Genomic DNA, 13,771 nt, shown 5'->3' on the forward strand with positions numbered 1-13,771 from the left:
ACGCCTAGCTGTACCTAAATCAAGTTAGGCTATGGTAGGCACCAGTATATTAGGCCAGGGTTTTTTCCTGGTCTAATATATAGGCACCTACCATGATCCACGCCCAGACTCTGCTCCTATCAATGTCTACTTTTCGAGTAGGTGCAGCTAGGCCCCTTGGTGTAAACAACTACCCTGAGGTTGTAGGCGTCTACCACCTAATTAAAGAAAAGAACTCACCGGGATGGGACAGGAAAATGAGTTCCTGCGGGAATGGGGAAAAATTTGTCCTCGTGTCATTCTCTATAATTCCCTAATTAACCCCCTCTTTTACAAAGCCACGCTAGTGTTATTGGCTCTGACCACGGTTGGTAACAGCTCAGACACTGATAGGAATTCTATGAGCATCGGAGCTGTTACCGTGGTGGCTGGTGCTGAAAACGGAGGGGGTAAGTCAGGTGCCTAACTTATGCGCCTATTTATTTAGGTATTTAGGTATTTGGCGCCTGTCTCTAATCACCTGTTATAGAATTTCCCTTTAACTGGATATCATAAGAATGCCTACTCTGACTATGACTTTTTTTTTTTTTTACCACAGGGTCCCATTTTAGGTGATGAGACCCTGTGTGAAAATAACCCGACTGATGGTAAAATAACCTGTCTTGTGGTAAAATAACTCAACTTAGCAGTAACTCACAGTGAGTTGTGAGACTTCCTATATTAAATTTATGGCTCCTTTTACTAAAGTGCGCTAGCGTTTTTAGTGCACGCAGCAGATTAGCGCATGCTAACCTGTGCTACATGGCTAGAACTAACACCAACTCAATGCTGGCATTAGCGTCTAGCACGCATGATATTGTAGTGGGCGCTCTTCCGCGCTTTATTGCCCTATCGCAGCTTAGTAAAAGGAGCCCTTAGAGTTTCTTTAAAAACCTATTTATTTGGATTGGTGTTTCTTTCTTAGTTTTGTTTTTATCATATGTTTTAAATCCTTAGTTGGGCATTGGATCATACAGTAACTAAATGAATAAGAACATAAGAAGTTGCCCACGCTGAGTCAGACCAGAGGTCCATCTTGCTCAGCGGTCCGCTCCCGCAGTGGCCCATCAGGCCTAGTGCCTGAACAGTGGTCCCTGATTAATTTTGTAACTTACCTCTAATCCCATCCCAATAATCTACCTTTACTCTTATCTGTACCCCTCAATCCCTTTGTCTTCCAAGTACCTATCCAAAGCTTCTTTGAACCCCTGTAGCGTGCTCCTGTTTATCACATCCTCTGGTAGCACGTTCCATGTATCCACCACCCTCTGTGTGAAAAAGAACTTCCTGGCGTTTGTTCTAAACCTCTCCCCTTTCAATTTCTCTGAGTGCCCCCTTGTACTTATTGATCCCCTTAATTTGAAAAATCTGTCCCTGTCTATTTTTTCTATGCCCTTCATGATCTTGAAGGTTTCTATCATGTCTTCTCTAAGTCTCCGCTTTTCCAGGGAGAAAAGCCCTAGCTTTTTCAGTCTGTCAGTATATGAGAGGTCCTCCATGCCCTTTATTAGCTTAGTTGCTCTTCTCTGGACCCTCTCAAGTACCTCCATGTCCTTCTTGAGGTACGGCGACCAGAACTGAACACAGTACTCCAGGTGCGGGCGCACCATAGCACGATACAGTGGCAGGATGACTTCCTTTGTCCTGGTCGTGATACCCTTCTTAATGATACCCAACATTCTGTTTGCTTTCCTTGAGGCCGTGGCACACTGCGCCGACGCCTTCAATGTTGTGTCTACCATCACTCCCAGGTATCTTTCAAGGTCACTCACCCCTAGCGCTGATCCCCCCATTTTGTAAGTGAACATCGGGTTTTTTTTCCCTATATGCATGACCTTGCATTTCCCTATGTTGAAATTCATTTGCCACTTTTTGGCTCATTTTCCCAGTGTTGTCAGATCTTTTTGGAGATCTTCGCAGTCCTCCATGTTATTGACCATGCAATATAGTTTGGTGTCATCCGCAAATTTAATAACCTCACATTTTGTTCCTGCTTCCAGGTCGTTAATGAATATATTGAATAGGAGTGGTCCCAGCACCGACCCCTGTGGAACTCCGCTTGTGACCCATTGCCAGTCTGAGTAATGTCCCTTTACTCCAACCCTCTGTTTCCTGTCCGCCAGCCAGTTATTGATCCATCGGTGGACCTCCCCTTGCACCCCATGGTTCCATAGCTTCCTTAGTAGTCTTTCATGTGGCACCTTGTCGAAGGCTTTTTGGAAGTCAAAGTAAATGATATCTATGGATTCCCCTTTATCCACCTGGCTGGTTACCCCCTCAAAGAAGTATAATAAGTTCGTGAGGCATGACCTGCCCTTGCAGAAGCCATGCTGGCTCGACTTTAGCTGCCCATAGTTGTCGATGTGTTCCCAGATGTTGTCTTTAATCAGTGCTTCCATCATCTTTCCCGGGACCGAGGTCAAGCTCACCGGCCTGTAGTTTCCTGGGTCTCCCCTTGAGCCTTTATTGAAGATGGGCGTGACATTTGCTATTTTCCAGTCTTCTGGAATCTCTCCAGTTTTTAGGGATAGGTTGCATATTTGTCGAAGTGGCTCAGCTATTTCGTTCCTTAGTTCCTTGAGTACCCTTGAGTGAATGCCATCTGGACCTGGCGATTTGTCGCTCTTTAGCCTTTCTATCTGCCTGAGGATATCCACCTTGCACACCTCTAGCTGGACCAGATTTTCATCCTGCTCTCCTTTTACGATCTCCTTGGGCTCCGGAATGTTGGTTGTGTCCTCCCTCGTGAAAACTGACGTGAAGAACTTATTTAGCCTGTCAGCTATCTCCTTTTCCTCTTTTACCACTCCCTTTCTGTCCCCATCATCCAAGGGTCCCACTTCCTCCCTTGCTGGTTGCTTCCCCTTAACGTACCTGAAGAATGATTTGAAGTTTGTTGCTTCCCCTGCCAGTCTCTCTTCATATTCTTTTTTTGCTTTCCTAACCACTCGATGACACTCCTTTTGGTGTTTTTTGTATTCCTTTTGGTTCTCCTCTGTTTTGTCCTTTTTCCATTTTTTGAATGATGCTTTCTTGTCACTTATCGCCTTTTTCACTGCATTTGTTATCCACACTGGGTTTTTTGTTCTATTTTTTTTTGCACCCTTTCCTGTACTTGGGGATGCACAGGTTCTGTGCTTCGTGCACTGTGCCCTTGAGTATGGTCCAGGCATTTTCTATGGACTCCATCTTCCTTGCACTGTCGTTGAGTTTCTTTCCCACCATTTTCCTCATGGCATCATAATTCCCTTTTTTGAAGTTAAGTGCAGTCGTTGTAGTTCTTTTCACCTTTGATGATCCAATTTCTAGCCTGTACTGGATCGTGTTGTGATCGCTGTTTCCTAGTGGGGCTAGTACCGCCACCTCCTTAGCGGGTCCCCCTAGTCCGTTGAGGATTAGGTCAAGAGTGGCATCACCCCGTGTTGGTTCCGTGACCAGCTGTTCCATGAAACAATCCCTCATGACCTCCAGGAATTTGGTCTCCCTCATGCAGTTTGAGTGCCCAATACTCCAGTTTATTCCTGGGTAGTTGAAGTCTCCCATCACCACCACACTTCCGCTTTTGCATACCTGCCTCAGTTCAGCCTCCAGATCCTGGTCGATTTCTTCCGTTTGTCCAGGTGGACGATAGTACAGACCCAATTTTATGTCTTCTCCAGTTCCTCCTGGTAGCTTAACCCATAGTGATTCCAAGTCGTCCGCCCTTACTGTTGTTTCCATTCTGGTTAAAGGTATGGAATCTTTTATATATAGCGCTATTCCTCCACCCTTTTTGTGTGACCTATCTCTCCTGTAGAGTTTGAATCCTGGTAAAGTCACATCCCATTCATTGTCATCAGTCCACCACGTTTCTGTGACTCCAATTATGTCTAGGCCCTTTTTGCTGGCTAGGATTTCCAGCTCTCCCATTTTAGCCCTTAGGCTCCTAGCATTAGTGTATAGGCAAAGTAAGTCCCGTTTGTTCGTCTTTCTTGCTGTTTTTCCTCGTGGTTTGGCGCTCCTGGCCCCCTCGTGAGTTGCCAGACCCCAAGCCTTGTCTCGGTCATCCTCCTCCTGTGGTGTCTGTTTTGTCCTCAGCCTGTTCCCCTGTTTTTGGTTGTCCCTCTGGATTCCGTTGTTCCCTATTAGTGCTGCTTGCCAGTTTTATTTGTGCACAAGACCCCTGCAATTCTCCCTTAGGTCCTTTTTCAAAAAGTTCCCTCTTTTACAGTGTCCTTGCTCAATATCTTTGGCCCGGGTCCCCTGCATTGCGTCCTTAGGTTCTTTTTCCAAAAGTTCCCTCTCAGTCCCGATCCCTTTTTTACAATGTCCTTTCTCTATGTCCATGGCCCTGGGCCCCTGTGTTGTATCCTTAGGTCCTTTTCCCAAAAGTTCCCACTCAGTCCCCAGCCCTCTTTTATCTAGTCTTATAGCCCGTTACATTAACGGGTGCTAGAATATATGTGTGTGTGTCTGTCTTTATTTCTTTCTCTCTCTCTCCTTAGCCGCTTTCTTTATTTCTGTCTTTCCTTTTCCTTGGCTGTCCATCACCACCCCTTGCCTGCTCCCCCTGTCCATTCTCCCTTCCTTTTACCTCCACTGTGTCCACCACCACCCCTTTACTGCTCTCCTTATGCAGCAGCAGCCCTTCTCCCTTTATTTTACCTCCCCCCTGTCCAGCAGCACCTCTTTCCTTCTCCCCCTGTCCAACATTAGGCCTCCGTTCCTTTTTCTTCACCCCCCTGTCCATCAGCACCTCTTTCCTTCTCCCCCTGTCCAGCAATAGGCGTACCTTCCTTTTTCTCTTCTTATCCCTATGATACACTTATCTTGCTCTGCCCCTGATCAGAGGTTCCCGACAGCCACCCAGTTGCACCCATTGGAAAAGTTCCCACTGCCACATCCCGCACCCCTCCTGACGTGACTCCCGCTGTCTTTCTTTCTGTCTGTCTCTGTCCCTGGCCCCCTTTGTCTTTCTGTGTATCTCCCTGCCCCTGTCTTTCTTCTTTTCTTTCTGTCTCCCTTCCTCCCTCTGTCTGTCAGTCCAAAGCAGCATTCCCTCCCCCTCCATTTCCCTCCCCCCACACCAGTTCCCTGCAGCAGCATTAGCGTTTCCTCTACCCCCCTTTCCCTTCCCGCGGTACAGACTACGAATCTGGCGATTCCAGCATGTGCAGCAGTCTTCACATGCTGCTTTGGGTCCTTCTACTGGCCTGATTTACTCTGGCACGTCACTGATGACATCATCAGAGATGCGACAGGGCAAATCAGGGCAGTAGAAGGGCCCGAAGCAGCGTGTGAAGACTGCTGCACACACTGCTTGAATCGCCAAGGTAGTCGGATCCGCGGGAAGGGAAGGGGGGCAGCAAAGGACTCGGGTCCCGATCCGGGGCAGAAAGTTTCTGGGCTCCTCGGTGGGGGCGCTGAGTGGCTGCGATCCCTCTCCTCCGAGACACCCCCCTGCCCGGCCGCTCGCCCGCTGGCCTGCTGGAGGAACGGAGATCGGCGGCTGGCTGCGGTCCCGGCTTGTGGAGGCATCGGCGGCTGGTGACGTAAGTGCGCATGCGCACTCCTACCTAAGGTGCCCTACATCTCACGGAAAACAGACGCACGCAGATGGGAGTGCGCATGCGCGGCCTAGCATTTTATTATATTAGATATACTCGTATATACTGTATATATTTTTCTCTCTCTTCTGTTCCTTTTCTTTTAACTGTACTAAAATTATTGGCATTCTTTTCCTTATAATTGTACATCATACTGATGTTGTAACAAAGAGCGGTATATCAATACTAGTAAACATAAACTTAACTTCACCCCATAGTCTGTTTACCATGGCCTTGCCGTCCCCGTTTGCCCGTTTTGTTCTTGGATGGTCTAACAATCCAACTAACTTCCTCAAAGGCTTCTTGCTTCTAATGTACCTGAAAAAGTTTGTATTATATGTTTCTGTCTCTATGGCAATCTTCTTTTCAGATTCTTTTTGCCTTATTTATCAATGCTTTTCATCTAACCTGCTGGCACTCTCATATGTAGGTGCCAGAAAATATATGTGTATTTTTAGAGATTAGCACTTAAGTGTGTGCTTTTTGCCAGCAGTTACACTTATTATACCCTGCATGAAACAACTCTTGTTTCAATGTATTTCTTTCTGAAATAGCTGTTGGCAGTGGATATATCAGAATATGCATTTGTATTTCCCATTGTCCTTATAACTATTTTCTTTTATTCTTAATGTCAACACAATTTAGATAGTAAATTATATGAAAGTGAGGTAAATTTCTACAAAAACAAGAAAATAGAAAAAAAAAAGCTATAACATTAATTTCCTCACTTCTTGACCTAATCAAAGTGTGTGTGTGTGTGGGGGGGGGGGGGGGGGACAACAACCAAAAAGTAATTAAAAGTTGACTGGCTTCATAGAAGCCCACTCCTGATGAGTCTCAAAGGAAGCTAAGGGACTCTTTTGGCTAGAATCTGCTAAAATAGGAACTAAGGCCCAGAATCTAAAAATGGTGCCGTACTTGGTGGCTGCCTTAAAAATGGCTGCCGATCGCATGTCAAACCGACGACAGCGCCATTTATAGACTTGCACCTTCAGGAAATATAGGCGCTGGAAATGTAGGATAGGGTTTTCAAGGCCTCCATTTCCAGCACCTACCTTATACATGAATTGCACCAAGGGAGGCGATTTATAACACCTAATTCCACTTCCAGTGTTGGCCACGCCTACAGTGGCATTAGGTGTCTTAAAGCGCCTTTGTAGGTGCAATTCTGGTGCTGTTTTTATAGGCATCAGCAGGTGCCTTGAATTTGTTTTAAGACCACTTTTAAATAGAGTTTTGCACTTAACTTTGGTGGCAGTAAGGTGCCTACCAGTGCTTAAGTTAAGACATCATTTATTTAATTCTTTATTTATATTTTCAACAATTTACAAGAAAGTTAACTTCTTGTTAGAGAAATACAGCATAAACATATATTTTGCAGTCAAAAGAAAACGAAAACAGTGGCATATCTGATTATCCTTCCTTAGACCACAAACAAGGGGGCGTTGGCTCAGAATTATAAGAAACTTATTAAATAAGAAGAAAAGAAAATGTAAAGAAAGGCTATAACACAAGTAGCTTGCCATTCTAATTACACTGGGTCAAAACTTCAAGTCAGCTTTTTCAACTCCAGAAAGGACTTTAGCTGGTCAGGAAGAAAAAAATACATATTTAATTTGTGCATACTTTACAACACATTTACAGGGGTATGCCAACAGGAAAGAGGCTCCTAAAGCAATTGTTTCTTCCCTTAAAGATAAGAACGGTTTCTGTCTTTCCTGTGTTGTTTTTGAAACATCCATATATGCCCATATTTTTTTTTCCATAAAATAAAGATTTTGAAAATCTAAAGTACTGCTTCATAAATGAGTCCAAGTCCTGTTGGAAAACGAAGGAAATCAATAATGTAACTCTCTCCGCCACCTCAGAGATAGATTCTTCCAAAAAAGCAGATATATTTTCCATATCAATTTGCGGAGCCTGTTTAATTTCACCCTCTCCTTCCTTAGACTCCTGGGGATTTTTTTGTGAATGATGGAAGATAATAAATTTTGTTTAATGGAGGTATATGTTCAGAAGAATATTTCAAAATTTCCATCACGTATTTTCTAAACATTTCATATGAGGAAATCCCAGGGGTTTTCGGGAAGTTTAAAATTCTAACATTTAACCGGTGATTAAAGTTCTCTATATTTTCTATTTTCTGTTGTAACATAGCACTATCTTTTATCGCAGCGGTTCTATAGGCTTGTAAAGACTGGACTTCATTTTGTAATTTAGTTATGGAATTTTTTGTTTCAATATTCGTCTATTCAAAAACCTTTGTGAAGTTATCCAACTTCTTCTCCAAAATCTTTACCTCTTCTGAAGTCTTCCTGGTCGCTACGTCCACCCTCTGGAGTGTTTTCAAGATGACTCCTAAAGTGTCCTCTCTGTCAGGAAACAAGTTCCCAGAGCTGGTCAACACCGGCAGGGGCTCCTCTGCCATGGATCCATCCTCCACGGAAGCATCGGGGGCATCTCCGGCCGCCATGCTCTCGTCCTCCAGTGCAGCTGCCTCTGCCGGACAGGGAGGCAGGACATCTAGTGCGGGCGAGAGCGAAATCTCATGACCCAGCAGGATTGAGCGCCTCTGACTCTCCCCCACAGCAGGGCTTAACTCGCCCGATCTCAAGGCAAGTGTTGCTAGGCATTGCTTAATCGTAGGTTGATTGGAGGGCGCCGAGGGTGTTGAGGAGGAAGGCACCCTCACGGTATCCTTTTTTGTTAGTATGCAGCATATTTAGAGCTAGTAGAAAAACTCCTCCAAACGAGAGTAGGTCTCAGCATACCTAGCACGCCGCTGCCATCTTGGCCAACTCACTAAGACATCATTTATAAAATATGGGCCTTAGTGCATTTTAATATTAGGCTTTCCTGTACCCTACGTCCATTTTTAAGGTTTTGGAATTTTATAAACCTTTTATTTTGCAGATTATATGGTAGTTTTTCTATTAGTGCATGGAACTTGCAAATAATTAGCACGGGAACACTTACCATCTTATATGTAGGAGTCACTTACCCCAAATTCAATAAAGTCTACGGGCTTTGGGAAGGCTTAGCACTTGGACATCTTGCAGTAATAACATAGGCCAACAAAAAAACAAATTTTTCATGGTGCCTTGGGTTTTTTGACCTGTTCCTGGGGTTATTTGGGGTACTGATTCAGAAAATTACATTGGATAGACCGCATTAGCTCTAGTTTCTTAGATATGGTTGAATTTATTATATTTTTTCCCACTATTTAAAAGATCTTTTCTGCATAATTGAGATATCATACCAAGTTTTTTTTAATGGGAAATTTATATATTTGTATTACCCACATTTTTTGTGTATAATGACCTTTGTTTCACAACTATTCATTCACTTCCTTTACTATAATGCACACTGGAATAAAAATGTAAAGCTCAAATGACAAAATCACCTTTGTTCTGTTATATTACATATTTATGGGCAAAAATTTAGATGGTAGACATAGCTTCCTTAGACTACATAAATTTGTATTTCTAAGGTTTCTCAACCTGATCTGTTTAAAACAGTTCCACATAGATTTAAATTCTAATGGGTTTTTCAACTTTGCTTCCTGTTACCTGGTTTGTATTTTGGGGCCGGATTCTGTATAGGGTCTCAGAAGCCGCCTATCTGGCTTTTGAGAATCGCATATGGGCGTCCTATATAGAATCACCCTAAGCCACCTAACCACCACTCATGCTACAGACGCCGGTTAGAGAATCGCATTGCCACTGAGCTGATTGCAGCAAGGGAATCTCTCTGCTCTGATCAGTTTAGCAGCCTTGGCAGGTAACCCATCCCCCTATGGAGATGACAAGCAGGAGGGATGCCCAGTCCCTCCTGCTGGGACCTTCAAAGCCAGCCCCCCTGAATGTCCATGGCAGGAGGAGTGCCCAATTCCTCCTGCCGCCACCCCTCAAAGACATCCCCCAGCAGGAGGGATGCCCAAGCCCTCCTGCTGGAACTCCCCCAAGATCACTAGCAGGAGGGATGTCCAGTCCCTCCTGATGGAACCCCCCACCTCCTCAAAGATCATCGGCAGGAGGGATGCCTAGTTCATCCAGCCGGAATCTTTCCCCTCCATGACCATCGGCAGGAGGGATGCCCAGCCCCTCCTGCCAGAATCCTCCTCATTGGTCCTTTGGCACAAGCTCTGGGGCTCCTAATAGCGGGATGGAGACCATTGCACTGACTTCACAAATGCCGGAATTTGCACCCAATGTGCTCACACTGACCGACATTGAACTGGAAACCGGAAGACCTAAAGGACCCACCTTGCTGACTTCCCTGCCACCCAAACAACCCAGGTCCCCCAATAATACCTGCTCTGGCCTGGCCAAAGCCCAATGGTCCCCCAGAATTACCCCTCCCCAAGAGGAAAGAGACCACAGAGGAGGGTGCTCCCCATAAAATGCTGATCTCAGAGAATTCATTTCTATTAACCATAAGTCAACATCCCAAAAGCCCCATGCCTCCGTCTTATCCTGAACAAGACTATGCCAAAAATGCTTGTCATAATTCAACCAAGCCCACCCACCATAAGTCCTGTAAGCCCACAATATCAAATCTGCATAACGAAGTAAGCTAGAATACAAACCTTGTTTTGCACTACCTAACACACTAGCATAAACATTGAAACCTAATAGCCAATTAAAAATAATCCACAAAACTCTACCTTTCTTCCCCTCCTGCCTAGAATCATCACCCTTTTTCTTTTCAAGACCTTCCTGCATCTACATTTCTTGTCAAGACCCTCCTACATCAACATATCTATCTTTTAATATCTTCCTCTTCCACTTCTGGGAGAGCTGGCCATCCAGCGGAGCAATCTCACATAAAATATGGCCAGACCAGGAAAACTTTACCACGTCTCCCATAGGCACAGCTATATGAGGACCATATTCCGCAGGGTTGACAACAGGTACCACATCCGAAGAGGAAGAAGGAGAATGCGATGAATCCCACAAATCTGATGACTCCCACGCCCTCTTGGCGTCACTCGACTCCATTCGACAACTCTTCCTTTCCTTATCCAAATGTTTAACAACATGCTGCGAGACGATGCATAAATATCCTATCATGCAGAGGCTGACCCAAGGACTTGCCCTTAGACCCACCAGAAACACCTGCCACCCCTCCATCTAACCCTTTGTCGACCCCCAACATCTACCATACCCAACAAATCGGAAACAAAGCAAGAAATCTCACCAGATGGAGCCAAAGCAGGATCTGTAGCACCCTGTGAATGCAAAGTACCAGGGACAGCACCCTCCTCCACTTCTTTTGAAACTCCAGGCAGCATGGCCTCCTGAGCAGTTCACCTGGACAGGGTACTGGCCCTAGGTTGAGTAGACAGTATCTGGTGCTGAGCACCAGCAGCTCTGCTCAGGCATTCTGCTGCTGCTCTCCACTCGCACGCACCAGCAGGAACTTCCCTTTTTGCAGAAGAAGCAGACTTCCCAGCGGCCCTCTGTACTCCAGCCACGTTCTTATCTTTCCTGGTAAAAACCATTTTTTAGAAAACATAATATCCAGAATAAGATTAAGGCCCCCAACCACTAACTCCCAACCTCAGTCTACCCTAAAACTCACCACTTACAGGCAACTCACAGCAGAATCCCCAAAACCCTTAACAAAAAAATGCTGATCCAAACCCCCCCTCAAATTCCATCTGCCCCATATTTACCACACCCAACCGTCCTGACCAGGCCTCCCAACCAGTATCGCAAAGGAAGAACCACTCTCTATGACCAGCAATGAAGACTACCAGCCGACTGCAGAGCACAAAGCCGTGAAGACATGCCGTTGTCAATGCCGCCAGCCCGATGTACTGCTGATCACACGGCCTCTCACTCACCAATAACTCACCATGCAAAAAACAACCTGAAAGATCACTGATAATGCATGGGAGGAACTGGAGTTGGAAACAGCCTTGTGCACGGCACCTCATCCGCCGAGCAACAAACCTTCAAAAAGCCGCCAGCCAATAGGTAACAAACACCCCGAACCTACAACCACTCCAAATAAAATAATAACCAAAAATAAAATAAATCTAATATATATTCTCCATTAAAACTTCGCAAGTCATCTCTAATCACCTACCCTCCTAAGCATCTACCACCCAAAACCTTTTCTCAGAATCTCCCGCCCAAATCATCCAATCCCTGTCATTACCATGTCCTCCAATTACACGCTATCTCCCCCTTGTATCCAACCATTCCCAGATATCCACCCAATCACATCTTCTCACTGTTTACATACTGTGTCCCAATCACCACTCAACCCTAACCCCCAGCCCCCAATAACATTTTCATGCTGTGTGCTTGCCCAATGTTAATAGCCCACTGATTACCTCAGTGGGCTTTCTTTAGTGTGAGAAAGAGAAACCATAATCATCACCTAACATAATTCTGGACTTAAGGGTACACACATGTAAATAGAGTGACTTTTTGGCCAGTCCTGGTTTTAAATTTACATCCCAAAGCAGGATGAGGTTGGCCTAAATCCAGGACTGGTCAAAAAGTTTCCCTTCTGGAATGGGTAACCTGGTCACCTTACATATAAAAGACTGTTTTATCTTCCAAAAATAATGGAAATAGTCAATGTTTAACATTAGAAACATAGAAACATGATGGCAGATAAAGGCCAAATGGCCCATCTAGTCTGCCCATCTGCAGTAACCATTATCTCTTTCTCTCTCTGAGAGATCCCACTTGCCTATCTCAGGCCCTCTTGAATTCAGACACAGTCTTTATCTCCACCAACTCTTCCAGTAGACTGTTCTACACATCTACCACCCTGTCTGTAAAAAAGTATTTCCTCAGATCACTCCGGAGCCTATCACCTCATAACCTCATCCTATGCCTTCTCATTGCATGCTAATCGGTTAGCGCACCTTAGTAAAAGAAAGCCTTAGTAATGAAACTTTGCTATTACAATTCTAGGTCTGTGTCTGCCAGAAAGCTTGTGGCCCATCCTATGTACCCTATCTAATTTCATAGGCCATGCAGCAACATTAAACTGTAATACCTATATCGGTTAGCTATCCAACACTTGGATCAGAGTTCGATCACCGATGGTCTACTCTAAGGTGAGCCCACAAACTTCAGACTGTTTCTTCAGACTATTCTCCAAGACCTCAAGTTTTTCTGATTGTGTTTGAATGGCCACCTTTAAAGTCTGGAGTTTCTGCAGCACATTTTTCATGCTGTCCTCAGTGCTCAAAATCCTCTGCTGTAGCTCATTGATACACCCTGAAGTTTTGGTAAGAGTTGTTGAATACTAACCAAATTTTGAGTCCAATGCCCAACCCACCATAGCTGTCAGATCTGTAATCAAAGATTACTGAGAAAGTATAGAAACCCAACCAGGTCGTGCATGTGCAAGACCGGAGGGCTAGGACTTCGATGGGAAGATAGGACTCATCAGGAAACCAAGGTGGCATGGGGGCCCCTTCTGATGATTTAGACAGGTCATGACCTGTTTGGGCCGCCGCGGGAGCGGACTGCTGGGCTAGATGGACCTATGGTCTGACCCGGCGGAGGCACTGCTTATGTTCTTATGTTCTTATGATTTGCTGAGAAGTAGCTGTGGGCTGGGTGGCCCACTCAACATTTTATCATTGGCAGTTTTGCTTCAGTCTCCTTTTAATTAATTAATTTATTTTTTGCAGCTTCAAGGACATGATAATCATTGATTTAGTAGTGTAGATTTCTATGAACCAAAATAAAATAAATGCTGAAGCAAAAAGGCTTTAAGATCTGGTTGGGAGAGTTGGATGGAATAAGATTGAGGGGAAAGCCAGAGAGCAAATCAGGATCATACCCTGCTCCACTTACTGCATCAAAAGACCATACCTCTTATAAAAAGTTGTAAATTGCCTTGGAATGTAACTTTTATTTTCATTCTTCCTGGATACTTTGGGGTTCCTGTAGCTTTATTGTATGTTTTCTCTGGGAATTCTTCGCCTTTCCAATTTATCTTTAATAGAAGCATTGTTTTTTTCTCAGGCACTTTAGTTTTAGATTGTGAGGCCCACCTGGGACAGAGAGGGTTGTTCTTAATGTGCCTATTATTAGCTTTATAAACCGCTTAATACTTACCATATGTAACAGCGATATATCAAATTCAATAAATACAATAAAAATACAATACAATTCCTCTGAGCGTCGGAGCTG

This window comes from Geotrypetes seraphini, chromosome 4 (genome assembly GCF_902459505.1).
Source record: "Geotrypetes seraphini chromosome 4, aGeoSer1.1, whole genome shotgun sequence".
Classification (NCBI taxonomy): domain Eukaryota; kingdom Metazoa; phylum Chordata; class Amphibia; order Gymnophiona; family Dermophiidae; genus Geotrypetes; species Geotrypetes seraphini.